The 20,717-nt window shown below is 33.4% G+C and overlaps 1 pseudogene; it reads right to left on the bottom strand.

Moving 5' to 3' along the window:
- Window positions 1-8,015: 8,015 nt before the first annotated feature.
- On the bottom strand, window positions 8,016-10,799 carry LOC120154561 (annotated as a pseudogene).
- Between the last annotated feature and the right edge of the window lie 9,918 nt (window positions 10,800-20,717).

Consider the following 20,717-nt stretch of genomic DNA (forward strand, 5'->3'; position numbering starts at 1 on the left):
CATCAATTCATGCTTGTTTCTGAATTGGCTACGTTGACTTAATGTTCTTAAACTCTTATCTATCACTTTTATGGATTGACCGCATTAAAAAATTATATGACTTTTAAATATGAAATCATGTTTTGTAATTTAGAAGATTCTGTCGATAAAAGGTTTGAAATTCCATAAAAATGGAAGCACAAGAGATAATCTGATGCACCACTGGAGATATTCGCTTATATATACAAGCTACGGTCTGGTACAGTTCTTTATTTGGACTGAGCCTACTCTGGTACATGATTTCGACTTTCAAATTACTGTGTTTGAATATTAGAAAACCATGAACTCGTACTTAAGGAAAAATCATAATTTTTTAAAAAGAAATATTTAAAAATCATAAAAATGTACTTCCATAGTGCGAGATAACCTATCTTTTCTTTCCAAAAATATTTATTTTTATTTTTAGAAAACATGTTTCATTTTCTATTTTTAAAAAGTAAAAAGCGCGTCCGATAATAAAAATAAAATTTGTATGACATATTTGTATCCATTTTCTCGCGATAGAACTTGAGAAATAAAATAAAATCAAATATTTAATATTTAAAAGTTATTAGAATAAATATTTCTGCGCTTATATCGGGGTCATTTCATCAATTAAATTTAAATCTTAAAAAATTTATTTTCAATCTATCCAGTATTATAAATAATTTTATTTATTGAAAACAATGAAACCAACCTTTTATTTTCCTCATAATTTTCACATTTCATTTTCTAAATTTTAAAAGTTTTCAACTAAACATATTCCCTTTAATACTTTCCACTTTTCAAACGAAAAGAATAATGAACATGACATGAAACATGTCCTTGTTTTGGAATTACAATGGGGACAACCATGGGAAGAGCCAAATAATAGCAATGCAATCCATTGGCAATGATCAAGCTTCCATTGAACACATGAGCTGAGCTGCTGCAGCTGAGCTGCCAGAGCTGCAGCTGAGCTGCCAGCTTCACCATTCCCCACATGGGCGTGTCATTCTGCATAAACATAAACATTGACTACCAAATTAGTAACTTTTCCAACCCTCTTCCATCTACAATACGTACAAAGCCCAGTGGTGTAATCGAGACAAGTGTGATCACAAGCTACTTGAAATTGACTCGAAAGAAACTCAAATCAGCTTATTATTGTCGAGTTGTAGCAACAACAGCTATCGGACAAGCAGCATCCAAGTATCCTAATCTTGACTTGAGTACAAGCCTAATCAAGTTCTTTAAATTTAATATGTGTATTTTTTATTTTTAATTATTACTGGATTTCATATACGAATTTGAAACCATGCTTAAGCTTGAGAACAAATATTAAGCTTGAAGTCCAACATGAGAATCAAGCTTATTTTTAACTAGGTAAACAAGTCTAGTCGAGCTTAAGCAAGAGAGCAAGAGCAAGTTGATCCTTATTTACAACTTCAGTATTTCGGCATGGTTTGGATCAATTACAACCCTAACAATGTCAATGCCACCTAGTCTCTTCATTTACTCTAAGGCCCCGTTTGGTTCAAGGAGTATTGTATTATCGGGATAATAAAATCCTAATTCCTCCGTTTGGTTGGCCGTTAATTTCATTCCCAGTAATCTTTTATTACCAACGGTGGATTTTTTTGGTATATTACTGAGAATGTGATTAGCTCCTTCCCTAAATATTATTGGATTACCAGTGTTTGGACTAAAATGCCCTTAATTTTTTTTCTTTCAAAAATATCATCTTCTGATGTTGAATAATAAAAATTCTACAAAGGTTAAATTACAAATTTATCCTTAAAATATTTAGATTTACAAAAACAAAAATCTATAATTAAAATTTTATATGAAGTTCAGGGGTTAAAATAAAATTTTACCCTTTATTAAACCTATTATCTTTTCAATTTTGTAAAAAAAATTATATAATTTTATGAATTTAATTTTTAAAGAAAATATAAATTAATTATAGTATATAGGAGAATTCAACTTGTTAAAAAAAAAATATATAATGACAATTTGGTCAAATATACATTCCAATAATCTTTATTCCTTTAACCAAACACGATAATCTTACATTCTGCTAAACCAACAAAACTCAAAATACAACATTCCCAGTAATCCTATTACTTGGTAATCTTTTATTTCCACTGGTAATCTTTTATTTCCACCGGTAATCTTTTATTCCCACTGGTAATCTTTTATTCCACTAGTAATCTTACCTCCGTGAACAAACGCACCCTAAAGTAATGTATATAACAACCAGGTATAAAACTTGAAAAATACAATCTATAAAGAGAGAGAGAGAGAGAGAGAGTTCCAGTATGGATGAAAACCTGGTAAGATTTGACTTACCATGTAAACAATATTGAAGGCATTGCGGTAGCTCTCAAGATTCCTCTCAATGTTGTCATTCCTGATAATTATTTCAAGGAGATACGAGGTAGATAAATTCTTACCAAGAATGTAATCAAAACTGATCTCGCAGAATAAATGGAATCAGAACAAATAAATGAGGGGATAAAGAAAAAAAATGAGAGCAGGAAAACAAACAGTGTCGACATTTTCTGAATAGTTGTAACTAAATAACAGCTGCATGACCAACAAGTACCAGTTTTCTTCTGATACAGACATTTTATTTGCAGGAGGTTTAGGATAAAACAATGTTACACGGCTCTGGTGTAAGTGTCAGATTGGTAATGGGTATGTCTTACACATTATGTTCAAAATTTTCAAGTTTTTCCATGTACTTCGATATCCTCACATCCATGCCCAAACTGTGTCGAACACAAAATACTTCATGCAAAATGAAGTAGTAGCAGCATATGGATAAGGGTTCTAAACGCATATCAGGCTATGTGAGTCAGACTCACATGGAGTATAGGATACTAGAATGTGCCTGGCATGGGTATATTCAAATTTTCTAAGCTGTTCTATGTATTTGGAGAATTTGGAGAGGGTTATATCCTCATACCCATTTTCGTATAGAGCCAGAAAAAAGAGTTGGACACAAGAACTTCAAGAAAAAAAAAGCACATTAGTCCTTTGCTTAACTGAGGCATTGTCTTCAACATATGATTATGAAGGGCACATATAAGTTTTTACTTTCAGAAATCCGACAGATATACGATTCTCATAATTCAGCCATCAGACATTCCCAAATCACCAACGTGATCTCCTAGAAGTAGCACATATAGTGTCTAATTTCTTTCTATTGATGTTATAAATATTATCATTATAAGTTTGATTCTAATGTTTATTAAAAAAATATTATATGATATATGTTACGTTGATTGGATTTTCTTTATCAAATGAATATCAATTGGCCAAACGGTCGATTACCATTACAGTAATGTTCCAATCGGTCAGCAAAAGAAATTTAAATATTGAGATTTTATGGATCAAAGTTTAAGAGTTTAAGGAAGTAAAATGTGATCGACTCTAAATTGGCGATGATGATGAGGTAGTTATTTGTCGATGGTGTGATCAGAACAACAATAACAATGTTGGGATCGATAGTGATAATGATGACATCATGATTGACGTTTGAGGTTGAAAATTAAATTATTTAGGTTTTACTTTTTTATAAAAAATAATTTAGATTTTTCTAAAAATTATAGTTTTAAATTTTAGTTTAAATAAAAATTTCAAAATTATATAACACAATATGTGTGAAATAACAATTTTTAACGAGAGTTACAAACCACACTTAAAATGATAACACGTAAATCTATATTAACGAAAGAAAAATATAGCACTTAAATGAAAAGATGTATAGTTTGAACAATTTTTTTTTTTTTACATCAAGTCTTGGGTTTTTATTTAGAAATAGATTAATACATATTAGTCCCTAAAACAATACCATTTTTCTACTTTGGTCCTTTAGCTTTTTGTTTAAAATTGATCATAATCTTAATAAATTTATTAAAAACAATTGAAACACGATACGTGAGATGTCGCACTCCCCATTGAAATCAATGGGGGTGAACAGAAACTCCAACATGTCCATCAATAATACTCTTTAAATTTATTAAACATAATGTCAACAGTGTTCTTTTAATTTTGTTACAATGTGCGAATGTAGTTGGAGATTGACTTGCTAATCATGTTAGGAAGTATTATGCCCCATCAAACAGATGCTGCAGATTCCATATTCTCAGTGCTGTATTATAATCTCCTTGAACAATATAAAAATGAAATAATGAGGTTACTTTTTTTTTCCTTCTTTTTTGATGAACAAATACCTAAATTATTATTAAGGGATGTTTGGTTCGCGGAAAATATTATTATCAAGTGGAATGATCTTTTCCGGAATTGTATTCTAATATTTGGTTCACGGAAAAGATTATTAAGGTAATAACTTATTACCAATAACAATATTTTTGAGTTAAAATTGTGGGAACGTTTAGTACCTCCAAATTCTTAAGTAATAAACAATTCCCACCACTTTGGACACTAATACTCTTGAAATAATGTTTTTTTTCATATAGATAATTCTCAATTCTTATTCTTCGTGTTTTACTCAAAAATTATGAACTTAATAATAATAATATACAAGAGTTAATTTAATAAAATATTGATAAATTTGAGTAGTTAAAATTATTTTATTTTTATATTTATATCTTAATTATTTATAATTTTATGAGATGAAAATATTATTATTGTGAAAAATGTAATTATTTAAAATTTTTTATATATTATTTTATATAAATAAATATGATACTTATGAAAATTATTTAAAATTATAAATTTTATATATATATTATATGTTAAAGTATTTTTCTTTAAACTTAGATGTGTATAATTTAAAATGTTTTATAAATTTCCATTCAAATATTTTAATTAATATTAAAGTTTTACTTGTTATATATTATATATATATATATATATATATATCACAAGGATAATTTAGTAAAAATCGTATCCAATTAATCTTATATTCCTCCAACCAAATTGTGTAGTATAACGGAAAAATACATTTATGATAAGTATATTAAATTTTATTTTTAAATAATTTGAAAAACATCATATTTGTTTATATAAAATATAATAAATATAAAATAAGGCTTAAGGGTTGTATTTGCCCATGTGGCGATCCAATTTATCAGTTTCGCTCTTATTGTGTTTTGGCATCAATTAACACTTGAAGTTTCAATTGCATCATTCTATATCATACTCATGACTTAAAACCCTAAATTATAAATACTGAATTGTGATTTATGGTTTAGGACTTATGGTTAGAGGTTGCGAGGTTGCGATTTAGGGTTTAGGCTTTATAATTTAGGATTTTAAGTTAGGATATGATATAGAATGGTGTAATTTAGAACTTTGAGGGCTAATTGATGCGAAACACAATAGGGGCGAAAGTGATAAATTAAGTCTACTACAGGGGCAAAGTTACTATTTTGCCTAATAATAATATATGATCTCGAATGGACAAAAATATTATTTTTTTAATGTATATGATCTATTTTTAATAACTTAAAGTTAGATATTATTTTAAATAATTACTTTTTTACAATCATATTTTTTTACCTCAAAAATTATATAAAATAATATATTGAATATTAAAAAACAAAATATATTTAAATGTTGAAATTTATTAATATTTTACTAAATTCGAATCTTTTATATTATTATTTATTTTAATTTTAAGTATAAAAAATAATGGAAATGATCATTATAAAAAGAAATTATTAGTCTGGTGAATATTTTCTAATACCTAAGAATTTGAAGGTAATGATATCCCACTATTTTAACCAAAAAAATACTACTATTAAAAAAATATTATTCTCTAGGTATAATATTTTTCGTGAACTAAACGTGAGAATGCAATTATGGAAAAAAAATTATTCCCCTTGATATAATGTTCTTTTCCGCGAACCAAACGGCCCATAAAGTAATACAACATTCCTAGAGTAATGCTATACTCCAATAATATTACTCTCAAATATAATCTTACATTATGTGAATCAAATATTCCTGCACTCTAAGAAGAGTTTATACGAGTAAGAAGAAGAATCTTTGACAAATCAATCAGTGCTTGTTACTTTCTCATCAGATAAGTGAAAAATAAGAGATTTATACTCCAATAATTACTCTAAAATAATCTTACATTATACGAATCAAATATCCTGCACTCTAAGAAGAGTTTTATACGAGTAAGAAGAAGAATCTTTGACAAATCAATCAGTGCTTGTTACTTTCTCATCAGATAAGTGAAAAATAAGAGATTTATACTCCAATAATATTACTCAAATATAATCTTACATTATGTGAATAAAATATTCCTGCACTCTAAGAAGAGTTTATACGAGTAAGAAGAATCTTTGACAAATCAATCAGTGCTTGTTACTTTCTCATCAGATAAGTGAAAAATAAGAGATTATACTCCAATAATATTACTCTCAAATATAATCTTACATTATACGAATCAATATTCCTGCACTCTAAGAAGAGTTTATACGAGTAAGAAGAAGAATCTTTGACAAATCAATCAGTGCTTGTTACTCATCAGATAAGTGAAAAATAAGAGATTTATACTCCAATAATATTACTCTCAAATAATCTTACATTATGTGAATCAAATATTCTTGCACTCTAAGAAGAGTTTAACGAGTAAGAAGAAGAATCTTTGACAAATCAATCAGTGCTTGTTACTTTCTCATCAGATAAGTGAAAAATAAGAGATTTATACTCCAATAATATTACTCTCAAATATAATCTTACATTATACGAATCAAATATTCCTGCACTCTAAGAAGAGTTTATACGAGTAAGAAGAAGAATCTTTGACAAATCAATCAGTGCTTGTTACTTTCTCATCAGATAAGTGAAAAATAAGAGATTTATACTCCAATAATATTACTCAAATATAATTACATTATGTGAATAAAATATTCCTGCACTCTAAGAAGAGTTTATACGAGTAAGAAAAAGAATCTTTGACAAATCATCAGTGCTTGTTACTTTCATCATCAGATAAGTGAAAAATAAGAGATTTATACTCCAATAATATACTCTCAAATATAATCTTACATTATACGAATCAAATATTCCTGCACTCTAAGAAGAGTTTATATGAGTAAGAAGAAGAATCTTTGACAAATCAATCAGTGCTTGTTACTTTCTCATCAGATAAGTGAAAAATAAGAGATTTATACTCCAATAATATTACTCTCAAATATAATCTTACATTATGTGAATCAAATATTCCTGCACTCTAAGAAGAGTTTATACGAGTAAGAAGAAGAATCTTTGACAAATCAATCAGTGCTTGTTACTTTCTCATCAGATAAGTGAAAAATAAGAGATTTATACTCCAATAATATTACTCTCAAATATAATCTTACATTATACGAATCAAATATTCCTGCACTCTAAAGAGTTTATACAAGTAAGAAGAAGAATCTTTGACAAATCAATCAGTGCTTGTTACTTTCTCATCAGATAAGTGAAAAATAAGAGATTTATACTCCAATAATATTACTCTCAAATATAATCTTACATTATGTGAATCAAATATTCCTGCACTCTAAGAAAAGTTTATACGAGTAAGAAGAAGAATCTTTGACAAATCAATCAGTGCTTGTTACTTTCTCATCAGATAAGTGAAAAATAAGAGATTGTGAACATCAAAACTATCACTTTGAAACGAACCCTTCTCAAATCCACGAGCCCATGCAAGTTTCAACTCTTCCAAAATGCCCCAAAGTTTGGCTTAGAGAACTGAAGAAAGCCCAAGTTGCTTACTGTAACCAAGATGAAATAAAGAGAATCAAATAAAAATAACAAAAGAATTATTGTTTTCTTGAAAACAATAATAATATCCGAAATTGACTTATATAGGATTAATTTAATTAACTGATATAATAATATTGCAACAGGATTTAAATATACTTAAAACCAATTGTCTTCAATTTAGACCTCAAAAAAGTTGCAAATAATTTAGATGTAATTTACATCAAAACAATAATATTAGTGAAGTCCAAACGAGCCTAGTAAATGGATAACCAACAATATTTGATCCCAACATCACAAGGGCAAAAGGTTGTATATAATAAACAAATAGGTCAACTTCCAAAAGCTAAATCTTTCCATACGTTATACCAGTTCCCAGAGCTAACAGCACTCTAGGATAAAAAGGCTAAGCAAACAACAATATTGAGAATGATATTTTCAAATAATTTTGTTAAACAATAGTACATTCCACTTGTTCGATCATTGCTGGGCGCATTGCACTCTTTGGGCACCATCATGCATGTCATCATCTTCCTCGTAAGCCTCTTGAGCTTGTGCCTGTTTCCTACGCATCTCTTCCTCAAAGTTGACATTGTGTAGAGTTGTTTCCTCGCACTCGTCCAGCTCCATATCAGTCAGCTGGGCTGAGGTCCTTGGAGGTAGCACGGCCTCAAGTGCCTTGCACTGGTCAGGAGCCAAGGAGTCGGGAAAATCGACAGTGAAGTGAATGTATAGTTTACCCCTCATGAATGGCCTTTGATAAATGGGCATTCCTTCATCATTTATGGCCTTGAATTGATCTTTGTATCGCAAAGCGGAATTACGAATCAGTAACATATCACATATGGTACCAGTTGTAAAGATCAACATCGGGCTAACAGATGAGGGGTTATTAAACAAACACCTACTAAAAGGGTCAATACCTACTAAAACATAAAGAGGCTTAAAAAAACGACGATTCAACCACTACCGAGATACCACCCAAAAGATGACAGATGCACAGATATTATCATTAGAAAACGAATGCTGCAATTTATGCAAGTCGGCAGAAATTTGACACATACCAGGCTTAATCACTTCACCAGTTTGGGTCTTAATAAGTAGTTGCCTGCCATCTAGGTGGGTCAATATAAACTGGAAGCCACAGAGTGCCTCAGTAAGTGTCAATGTATGTTCTATTAAGTCATCACCCTTTCTTTTAAACTTTGAATGATCTTTCTGTTGGAGGACAAAGACGATGTCCCAGTTACTGTGTCGGGCTGCAAATGAGAAATTGTTAACAGACAACCAAGGTACTGACAACAGGAAAATTGTATTCGACAATACAAAACAAAATGCAAGTCAGTTAAAAATGACAGAAAGAAAAGCAAGAGCCAATTTATTGGCCTTACAGCTTCATCAGCTTCACCGGGGAAAGTAATCCTCTGTCCATTCTGCATACCCTTTTCAACAATAACCTCCAAGACTTTCTTCTCTTGGACAGCCTTATCGCCTTTGCACCGTGGGCATCGGTCCTTGTCATTGATGGTTTCACCGGTACCCTTACACTCATTGCAAGGGTGCTGCATCTGTTGGATCATGGAAGGACCAAGGTGCCTGATGGAGACTTTCATTCCTGAACCTTGACAACCAGAACATTTCAGTGATGCACCTGACTTGGACCCTTTACTGCAAGATTTTCAAGAACATTTTCTGTTAAAAATAGAACAAATAAAAGGCAGCCTAACCACTATTGGTGCCGTAAAAGCAAAGTTGCAACACAAAAATTACACAATTCAAAGACTTACCCCTTGCATTTGGTGCAAATTACATTGCGTGAAAGAGAAAGCTTTTTGGAAGTTCCATTATAGAGATCTTCCAAAGAAACCTTGAGGGGATGGACAACATCCTCTCCCCTTCTTTGTCTTCGACCTCGGCTGCTACCGCCACCTGAACAGGCAACCAAGATTTCAGCTTGGAATGATGAAAATTCTATATATTCAAACCACTGAAACAGAAAGAGAAAGAATTAATCCAAAATCTCACCACCAAAAGGACTGCTACCGAAGAAGGATTGGAATATATCAAATGGATCATGGGCACCACCACCACCACCCATTCCTTCTTTAATAGCATCCTCGCCATACTGATCATATATCCCGCTTCTCGGGTCACTCAGCACCTCATAAGCTTGAGCCAACTCTTTAAACTGAACTCCAACACACAAACCCACATCAAACAAGCTACTTTATAGAAAAGTTAAACAACCAACATACACCAAAAAATTCAAAACTTTTCCAAAAGAAAACCTGACAAAAAAAAAACTTCCTAGTAATCCTGAAAATACTGGACACAAATGGCATGCATGACACAAAATAAATAATCAGAACACAAAACATGGAAATAAGTCAAAAACCAACATACTCAAAATCCCATGTTACTCTCCAGTCTACATTGATAATCGTACGTGGCATCAACATTGGAATGTATTCAGACAATAATGTAGATATATATAGCACTACAAAGACCCTCAAAACTACGTGAAAATAAAGTCTTCACAGATAAAAAATTGAGCATATTCGACATTCACACAAGTCACGGTCAAAGTAGCATAGCTCAAAACCCAAAATTTTAACCATTTCCAAAACACAAGCATAATCAAACAAGCTACTTTCTATACAAGTTAACAACAAGATGGTTTAAGCAGAACCATCTGAATCCATGAGACCTCAATTCTATCAACCTTTCGACCCAATCGATTACCAGTTACTAAAAAACGAATCACGGAATTCAAAAAGAACTAGATCAAAGCATATGATAATAGATTAGTTCATAATCCGCTCCGATCAACAAAAAGAATCAACGAAACAAACAAACCCCGGGTTATTAAAAACACAAAATCAGTCCAAAAAACGAGAAAACTAAAATAAAAAAAAATCAACCTTTTCAGGATCACCACCCTTATCAGGATGATTCTAATAGCAGCTTTTCTAACCTTCTTCAAATCATCTTGGGAAGCGTTTTGGGTACTCCCAATATCTCATAGTATTTAGTATTGTCGCTTTTCTTGGCGCTCTCCCAAACATCTTTTTTTCCCAGATCAGATCCTAAAATCAACAAAAAATCAATAAATACTCACAAAATCAGACGATAAAAAGATACAAGAGAGAGAACTAACTGATCTCGAATAGATATGAGAGGGTTGCAGAGAGCCACAAGAGCACACGAGAGACGGCGAGGGAGAGAGAAAGAGGTAAGGGTTGAAGGAAGGTATATTTGTTGTTAGAGATGGAGTTATAGGGGAAATGAACGGTCGAGATCTAGAGTTGGAACACTTTTGAGAGGTAGCTGAAAGGTGGATGTTTGTTTTACACTCGTTTTGGATTCTGGTGGATAGAAGGATCTAGAATTATATATTCCACGCTTCTAATTAATTTTTTTTTTTTGAAGGATCTTCTAATTAAAATTTGTTTCGTATGATAGTCTTCTAATTTAACTTCAACCAACGGCCCGATCAAAAATATTATAAAAATTATAATATTTTTTATTGGTAAAATTTGTGAGATAATGCATTAAAAAAATTCATCAAATAATGTTGTCGATAATTTAATTAATGAAATGGGGTTAATGTTACAATCCAAACAGTAGGTCGCTAGGTGCTCCGAGCGACCAAAGAGGTCGCTAAGTCATCCGAGCGTCCTGTATGCATTGCTAAAGCTGTGCATGGCCATGCACGTAGGTCGATCCCATCCCACAATGGAGGTCGTCATGTATGTCGGATGACCTTATATCGCCTTGTGATCCCGGCAACCAAACTGCTGTGATTCCCTGCAGCCTCTGCTGCAGCTTTGCTCCCCTCATGCATGCATCCCCTGCATGCAGCTATAATAGCTGCATTATTGCAGCATTCATGGGTTTAAATGCAATAATTGATGCATGAATTTTTTGCAGCCTGTGATAAATTATTACATGCAATAATTTGCTGCATTTGTAGCTGGGTTTAGGGTTATATATTGGGTGGGAAGGGGTTCGGTTGTAAGAAGAAAGAAATAGAGAAAAAAAGGAAAGGAAGAAGAAGAAGACCCGTAAGGTAATTTGGTAATTTGGTAATTAATTTAAATTATTAGTTTGTTTGTTAGTTAGTTAAGACATAGTTTAGGGTTAGTTATATTATATAACAAAAACTTAGTTAATTAGTTTGTTAGTTTAAGTTAGATTAATGTTGAAGAATTATATTTAATTTGTTTGTTGAATTATATTTAATTTATTATATGTCGTTATTTTATTAAAAATAGTTATAGTTTAAATTATATTAATTTTTTATTATATGTCATTTAATTTATATTAGTTTGTTTGTTTGTTGAAGTTATATTATATGAAAAAAAATTAGTTAATGGGTTTTTAGTTTGTTAGTTTAAGTAAGTTGGATTATATAAAAAAATAGTTTATTAGTTTAAGTTATAATTCGTTATTTTTTGTTATGTGTGTGTGTAAATTAGGTATTAACATTAGATTATATTAAATGATTTTTTAAATATTGTGTTTACTTTTTTTTACATATTCATTCGAATGGCTGACCAAAATCCACTACTGAGACTTGACAATCAACATATTTCTACTCATTGGGAATAATGGTGTTATTATTTAATAAAATTAAATATTTGTTTAATGAATTATTATTATTAAATATTTGAAGATTATTTTATGATTGTGATAATTTTTTTGAATTATTTAATTGCAGGAGGACGAGCAGTGAGTCCTTCGTCATTGCTAAATATTCCGGCCAAGCCAAACCAATTGATAGAAGAAAACTTGCAACAAGCTGGATTTTACTATGTAACATTTTTGCGAGAATACAAGTTGGTCTCAGTTGATTAGTGCGTTGATTGAACGTTGGAGACCAGAAAACGCACACATTTTCATTTTTCGTGTGGAGGATGTGGCAATGCAACTCGGGGTCTAAACAAATAGGATGCCGGTGGTAATAAGAAATGAGTACAATAATGTTGAACAACTTTGCAGTGCGTTTCTTGAGAAAACGACAGTAACACCAGAGTGTAAATGGTTGTGTGTTATGTTGTCATGGTTGAAGAATCAATTTCAGCTCCAACCAAATAGTACGGAACAAGAAATTATATATGCAACACGAGCATATATATTGTAGTTGATTGGGGGAATTTTGATGCCGGATAAATCCGGTTGTTCACACTCAATATCTTTTATTTTAAGAAATTTTGTGAATACTAGGCAATATAGCCGGGGATCGGCGATATTGGCGTTCTTTAGTGAGATGTGCAAGGCGTCATTAGTCGTGAATAATAATAATACAATAGAATTTGATGGATGTCTGATACTGCTACAATCATGGGCTTGGTATAGACTTCCGTTTTTGACACCGATTAGTCGGACTGCGGTTGACTTTCCACTTGCTGGAAGGTAATATGAATTCTCTATTTTAATATAAAATATTAATTATAAATTATTTATTTGATTAAAATATTGAACAAAATGATCTATTTTTGTTGTGATTGATATATAGATGGAGGCATAAAATAGAAGGCACGAGGTTGGTGCACAATAATATTAAAGAGTTTAGGGTGAAGATCGACATTAAGGGCAAAAAGGAGGTATATATAATCTTTTATTATTAATTATTATTTAATTTAACTATATTATTGATTTAATCAATTATTGTTAGTTTAATTTTACAATTTAATTGGAGACCATACGTAGATGCAGAAATTATGGCGTGTGTGCCGCACGATGTTTTGATGGGGTCAATATTGGTGTGTGTTACACCATTGATTTTGCTTTTGTTGAGATCCAATTTTCGGATAGAGTGTTGAAGCAATTTGGCTTCCACCAACCTATTCTGCTGAGTCCATGGGATCATGACTCCTCCACAAATTAGATGGTCGCCGTAAAGAAAGGTGAATTGGGTTGAGAAGCATGCAACTACATTAATGCTTGGAACAATAGGGCTTCATTCTTGCCAACTCTTGATCCTATTCAAGACGATGACTTTAATTTTGAGACTTCGGCTTACCTTGATTATTATTGGGATAATGGAAAGTCGTTCTTGACAACAAGGGTAGAAAGACGACAGTTTTTGAAATTTAAGAAAATATTTGGTGAAGCTGAATACTCTACCGAGTGGGAGGGGAGTTCATCTCAAAACCTGAAGTGGAAATAACCCATGTGGATAATAGCGCACCACAACAGTTTGGTGATGCGGGATCGTTGCATCACGCATTTGATGACTCTACTGTCCTGACATACGTACCAGAGTTTGTGCAGCCTCTGGCACCCATCTACTCTCCCATGTTGAGTCGACGTATGACTTTGACCAAATGACTCTATGATGTCAAATACCAGTATTTGTCAGTCAACGTTTCCAAGTGGGATGGAAGAGCAAACTGGTGGAATGGCAGACCATAGTGGTTGGAATATATTTACATCACCAGTTGAAATGCCCCCAATGAATGAGGAGAATAAGTACTATACTCTTGAGAAACCGTAACGACCGCAACGCATTAGACGTCCGCCCGACATTATCATTCAACAACACCCCGACATCGACAACAATTATAAACTCATTCTTATTTGTTTAAAATTAAATATTTAAATTAGATAGTATTTTATTTCTAAACATAAGTTGCGTATTTAGAATTTTTTAACCTTAACTTAAAAACTTAAATTTCAATTTAAAATAAACTTAAATATGTTATGTTAAATTTTATTAAAACTTAAATATTATAATATTAAATATTAAATACGCATGTCTCCACGTAAAATGTAAAAAGAATAAATTTGACTATTTATAAATATAAATTCGACTAGTTATAGATTGGATATTTATAATTAGATTTAAATTGAATAAATTCTATTTAAATATTTAATCATTATTAAATAATTATTAGTAATCATTGTTAAATCATTATTAGTAATTATTATAATTTCATTATTACTAATCATTACTAAATCATTAGTATCAAATCATTAAATATTAATAATAAATCATTATTAGCAATTATTACTTAATCATATCATTACTAAATCATTAAAATAAAATCATTAAATATAAAATCATTAAATAATAATAAAATCATCATTAGTAGTATCAGTACCATTTTGAGGTTCTGTTCCATGGTTTCGGTATGCTTAGCAGTCTCGGTACTACTTAGTCAAAATTGAGTTTTTTACTCGATTAAATTTCAAAACCTTTAATAAAAAATTTTCATTTGAGTAAGGAGTAAAAATTGAATCGAATATAATCTTAAAATTTATAAAAATCAATTAAAAAATTTGTTTGGTATTTAAAAAATCAAAAAATATTATCAAATAGTAGTAATCATTATTAAACATTATTATCAAATCATTATCAATCTTATAATTTTATTATTAGTGAACATTACTAAATCATAGTATCAATCCAAATCATTAAAGTTTATAATAAATAAGTATTAGTATTGAATTTAAGTAATTTGATAGTGATGACACACGTTAAGTTTTCTTCGGTGCACGTTAGCTAGACTAACAACGACTGAAACGAAGCATTTCTTCGATTTCCTTGATTATGTTGTTCTTTTTTGTCATCTTCTTAGGGGTTTCCTGGTCTATGTCTCTTGGAGATCCATGAACTGGAGGAAGTTGTTTGCGGTGGGAAACGAGCAAGAATTGGACTTCTTTCCCCCGACGGAGGGTTAAAGGTTCTTTCGTTGTGAAACCCCCCACGTCACGTGTTTGAAGAAAGGTTCAGGCTGGAAGTATGCTTTGGTGGGGCAGTTTGTTGGAGCTACTCCGAATTTTGGTTATTGCAGAAGATTGTTGAGCTGATGTGGGGTAAACTGCTCCGATTAAGGTTAGTTTGGCTGGACTAAACTTGTTTGTTTTTTCATTCATTAATTCTTCTGCCAGGGACTGGGTTTTAGAAAATAGTCCCTGGAACGTGCAGCATAAGCCATTATTCCTTAGGAAATGGGAGCCAAATTTGAAAGAACTATATTTCGATTTAGTTAGAATGCTTATCTGGATCCAGTTATTCAATATCCCTTTAGAGTTATTTTCAAAACGGTTGAGTTACATTGCTAGTGCAATTGGTAAACCTTTTCTTATAGATTTGATCACGACATCAAGAGAGAGACTAGAATTTGCCTGAGTCTATGTTGAAATCCCAGTTGGTTCCAAAAGAACTATATTTCGATTAGTTAGAATGCTTATCTGGATCCAGTTATTCAATATCCCTTTAGAGTTATTTTCAAAAACGAGGTTGAGTTACATTGCTAGTGCAATTGGTAAACCTTTTCTTATAGATTTGATCACGACATCAAGAGAGAGACTAGAATTTGCCTGAGTCTATGTTGAAATCCCAGTTGGTTCCAAAATTCCTGATCACATTGATGTCCTGCTTTGCGATAACACAGTGGCTAGGATTAATGTCAAAGTTCCTTGGTTGCATCTCTCTTGTAGTGATTGTGGTCGTTTTGGTCATTCGAGTAAATTATGTCCTCAAGGGGTTAAAGTTGTTCAATCTTGGAGAGTTAAGGGGTCTGTTAAGTCTGATGGCCCCGTCAATAGTACTAGGGTGGAGAAGGTGGATGGTTTGGAGGCTGTTAATGGTGTTGTGGTTAATAATTCTATTAATCAGCCCCATGATGTTAAGCCTACTGCAATGGATGGGCTGGACACTGGTAATGGTAAGGATATTTGCATTCTTGTCAATCAATCTGGTGCTACTCTCTCTACTGCAGTGGAATGGACTTACAGTGTGACTGACAAGGATAGTATTGGTAAGGAGAAGGCCTTGGATATCTTATAGCCTACTCAAGCAACTGTTACAGTTGCCACTAGTCAGGGTAGCAACCCTCAGCTGAAAAGGGGCAGAGGTAGACCTACTAAGGAGAGGGGTAAAGTTTCATTTTGAGGTGCTCAATTCCATTGACCCTGGAAATTTGCTAGTGGACTCTGGAAGGAAGTAGAGAATTGCCTCCCTTAGTGTTGAGAAAATTGTTCAAAACTTGAAACTTAAGAAAAATGAACATGTTGGTAAAGTTAAAAAATTGGAAGAAAGTGGTGGTGCTTCTTCCTCAGCCCCTAATTTATGCTAATTTGCTTCTGGAACATAAGGGGCTTTAATAACCCCCTTAAGCAAAGCAAAGTTTTGCGCTGGGCTGTTAGTTGTCAGATTGGTGTCTTGTGCCTTTTAGAGACAAGAGTGAAAGAGGATAAAGCTGGTATTATTCTAAAGTAGAGTTTTGGTGATTGGGACTCGTGTTACAATTATAATCAGGCCGTTAATGGCCGTATTTGGGTCCTTTGGTTTAAAAGCTTGAGTTGTATTGTCTGCTCGATTTTTGATCAATGTGTTTCCCTTAGAGCTGATTTTAGGGGAAATGTTCTTTACATTTCTACTATTTATGGATCGAATGATGGTTCCCTTCGAAGACAACTATGGAATCAGCTTAGGTTAATGGAGAATACTGTGGGCAGTGATCCATAGTTGTTAGGAGGCGATTTTAATGTCATCCTCAACCCTGAGGAAAGTTCAACCCCTGTCAGTGCTAGCTTGATGACTGATATTTCTGAGTTCCAGAATTGTGTTGAGGAGCTGGGACTTTCTGACCATTCTTTCATTGGCCCCTTGTTACCGTGGTATAATAAACAACAGGACAGCTTCCTGGCTCGTAAGCTTGATCGAGTTCTCACTAACTATAGCTGGTTTGGATATTTTGTTGACTCAAAGGTTGAATTCCTGGCTCCAGGTGACTCGGATCACTGCCCTGCCTTTGTCTGGTTACACAAACCTGCCCCTGCTGCTAGGCCAAAACTGTTCAAGTTTTTCAATTTTCGGGCCTTGCACCCTAGGTTTTTGCAAATCGTGGCAGAATCTTGGCAGTCCTCAACAGTAGGTAATCCAGCTCAAGCTTTGTTATTAAAGCTTAAGAGACTGAAATGTTATCTTAAGGACCTTAATAAAATGTATTTCAATGATATTTCGAGTCGGGTAAAGCAAAAACGTGAGGAGCTATCAAAAATTCAATTGGCAAACTTGAATTCTGGTACTGTTGGTAACTATGCTAATTTGGAATGTGAAGTTAAAAGAGAGCTGAGAATTCTTGAGGAAGAATAATTGCTTTTCTATAAGCAGAAGGCAAAAACCAACTGGAATAAGGAGAGGGATCAGGGCACTTATTTCTTCTACTCAATGGTTATCAGCAAGAGAAAGAATAATACCATCAGAGTGCTCTTTGATCAGAATGGAAGAAGGCTAGATTCTTTTGAAGACATGTCTATTGAGATCATTGACTTGTTTAAAAATTAGCTTGGGATGATTGACCCTAATATCAATGGTTGTAATGTTATCACCATGAGAGATCTACTTGGGTATTCCTTACCTATGGGAGCTACTGACTCCTTGTGTAGAGCAGTTTCTGATGAGGAAATTAAGTAGGCTATCTGGGGTCAAGGGAATGACAAATCCCCTAGACCAGATGTATATAATCCTTGTTTTTCCAAGAAAGCTTGGTCAATTGTTGGTGGGGATTTCAAGGCTGCCATCAAGTACTATTTTGAAGATTCTTCTATTCTGCCATCTTTTAATGCAACTGCTATTGTCCTTGTACCTAAGATACCTAATCCAAGCACAGTCAAGGACTTCAGGCCCATCTCATGTTGTTCTATAATCTATAAAACAATGACTAGAATTTTAGTTAATAGAATGTCTGCTGTTTTTCCTGGTATGATAACTAACAATCAGACTGCTTTTTTCAAAGGGAGAAGCTTAGTTGATAATACAGTCCTTGCTCAGGAGATAGTTAGGGGGTATGCTAGGAAGAATAATTCCCCACGGTGTGCTCTAAAAATCGATCTTCAAAAGGCCTTTGATTCACTTAACTGGGAGTTTGTTAGTGTCATTCTCCATACCCTGGGGCTGCCTGTTAAATTCATAGACTGGATCTGTGCTTATTTCACCAATCCTTACTTTTCTATTGTGCTTAATGGGAGCCTTGTTGGTTACTTTAAGGGTGCTATAGGAGTTAGGCAAGGGGACCCCCTCTCACCCTACCTTTTTGTCCTAGCTATGAGTGTATTATCCAAACTTCTGAATACAGCTGCTTTGAAGGGGATTTTTCACTTCCATCTTAAGTGCAGGAAGATAAATCTAACCCACCTTTGTTTTGCTGACGATTTCCTCATATTTTGTAAGGGTACTATTGACTATGTAATGGGTGTGCAGTCTGTCTTAGATATTTTTTACTTGCTATCAGGGTTGAAGCTTAATACTAGCAAGTATGAAATGTTTACTGCTGGTGTGCCTTCTGATCTGTGTGCTCTCATTCGAGAGGGTACTGGCTTTAAATTAGGTGTTCTCCTAGTGAGATACCTTGGAATCCCTTTGGTGACAAGGAAGATTTCAGTCAAGGACTGCCAGTGCCTGATTGATAATATTATAGCCAAATTGAACTCGTGGGCTAATAGACACCTAAGCTTTGCTGGTAGGCTGCAGCTCATTCGTTCTATCCTATTTAGTATGGCCAACTTCTGGTGCAGGCAAATGATCCTCCCTAAAGCTATAATTAAGAGAGCTGAGCAGCTTTGCTCTCGTTTCTTCTGGAGAGGGGTTGAATTGTCTGTAAATGGTGCTCGGGTTAATTGGAGACAAATTTGTCTGTTGAATTCTGAAGGGGGGCTGGGCATTCTTGACCTAGGGGCTGGAATAAAGCCTGTATGGTGCTCTTAATCAAAAAGCTAATGGCTGATGAAGGCTCCCTGTGGGTGGCTTGAATCCACGCGTATGTGATTAAAAATCTAGATTTTTGGCATATAAGTATCCCCCAAAATGCTAGCTGGTGCTTCAGAAGAATTCTCAAACTGAGGCCTGATGTCTCTCATTTATTTGCTGGCCCTGGTTGTAACCTCAGCACTAGGCGTATATGGGAGAACTTATGTGTGCAGGGGCCTACGATTGCTTGGCACAAGTTGGTCTAGTTCTCGGGTCGTATCCCTAAGCATAACACCATTTTATGGATGGCTGCTCTTGATAGACTTCCCACTCGATCGAGATTTTATGAGAATGGGGGCTCAGTATAGATAATATCAATTGCTTATTCTGTGGTACTGAGCCTGAGACTCGCAACCATTTGTTTTTTGGATGCGGGTTTGCTAGGGATCTATGGGGGAATGTTCTATCTTTGTGTGGGATTAATCACTGCGTGAGTGCTTGGGACAGAGAGCTGGCCTGAGCTTCTCATCTTCTCAAGGGTAAGACTCTCATTGTACTACTTCTAAAGCTGGCACTTGCTGGACATGTTTACAGTATCTGGAGGGAGAGAAATAACAGACTATTTGGGGCTAGAGCCAGACCGGTGGGTGATGTGCTCAATGACATCAGTGATTCCATTTGTATCCGACTTAGCGGCTGGTCTATTTGCAGAGTTGATCAGAGGAATGATGCCCTCTGTGCTAGCTGGGGTATTTTAGCTAGTTGTTGTTTTAACCTTGCTTTCCTATCAATTTTAGTTGTTTTATTTGCTATTTATATGACACTCAGTCTCTTGTAGCAGGTTTTCCTGATTTCTTGGATAATGAAATGAAATTATCCAAAAAAATAATTATTAGTAATCATTACTAATACCCCTGCTCCTGCCTGCGGCTGTCTCTCTACGTGTGCTACATAGCATGAATCACGTTGAAATTCACGTGGGCTCCTGCATGGCATGAATATTCATGTTGAAATTCAAAAGAAAAATAAAAGAGCTTTATTCACGTGAAAGCCACTTTTAAAGCTGCATGGCAGTAATAAATTTTAAAACTGCAATCAGCAATAATTTTAAGAGAAAATCGCCTCAGTGACCAAAAAAAAGTTATAATATACGATTTTAACCAACTTTTTTTGGATTTGCCAAAATGACCAACAAAATCGCAACGCGAAATAAAAATCGCAACGCGATCCCCAGAATCGCAAATCAGTTTCCAAAATCGCAACGCGATTCTTGAAAATCGCA

Source organism: Hibiscus syriacus, unplaced genomic scaffold (assembly GCF_006381635.1).
Source record: "Hibiscus syriacus cultivar Baekdansim isolate YM2019G1 unplaced genomic scaffold, ASM638163v2 tig00111132_pilon, whole genome shotgun sequence".
Classification (NCBI taxonomy): Eukaryota; Viridiplantae; Streptophyta; class Magnoliopsida; order Malvales; family Malvaceae; genus Hibiscus; species Hibiscus syriacus.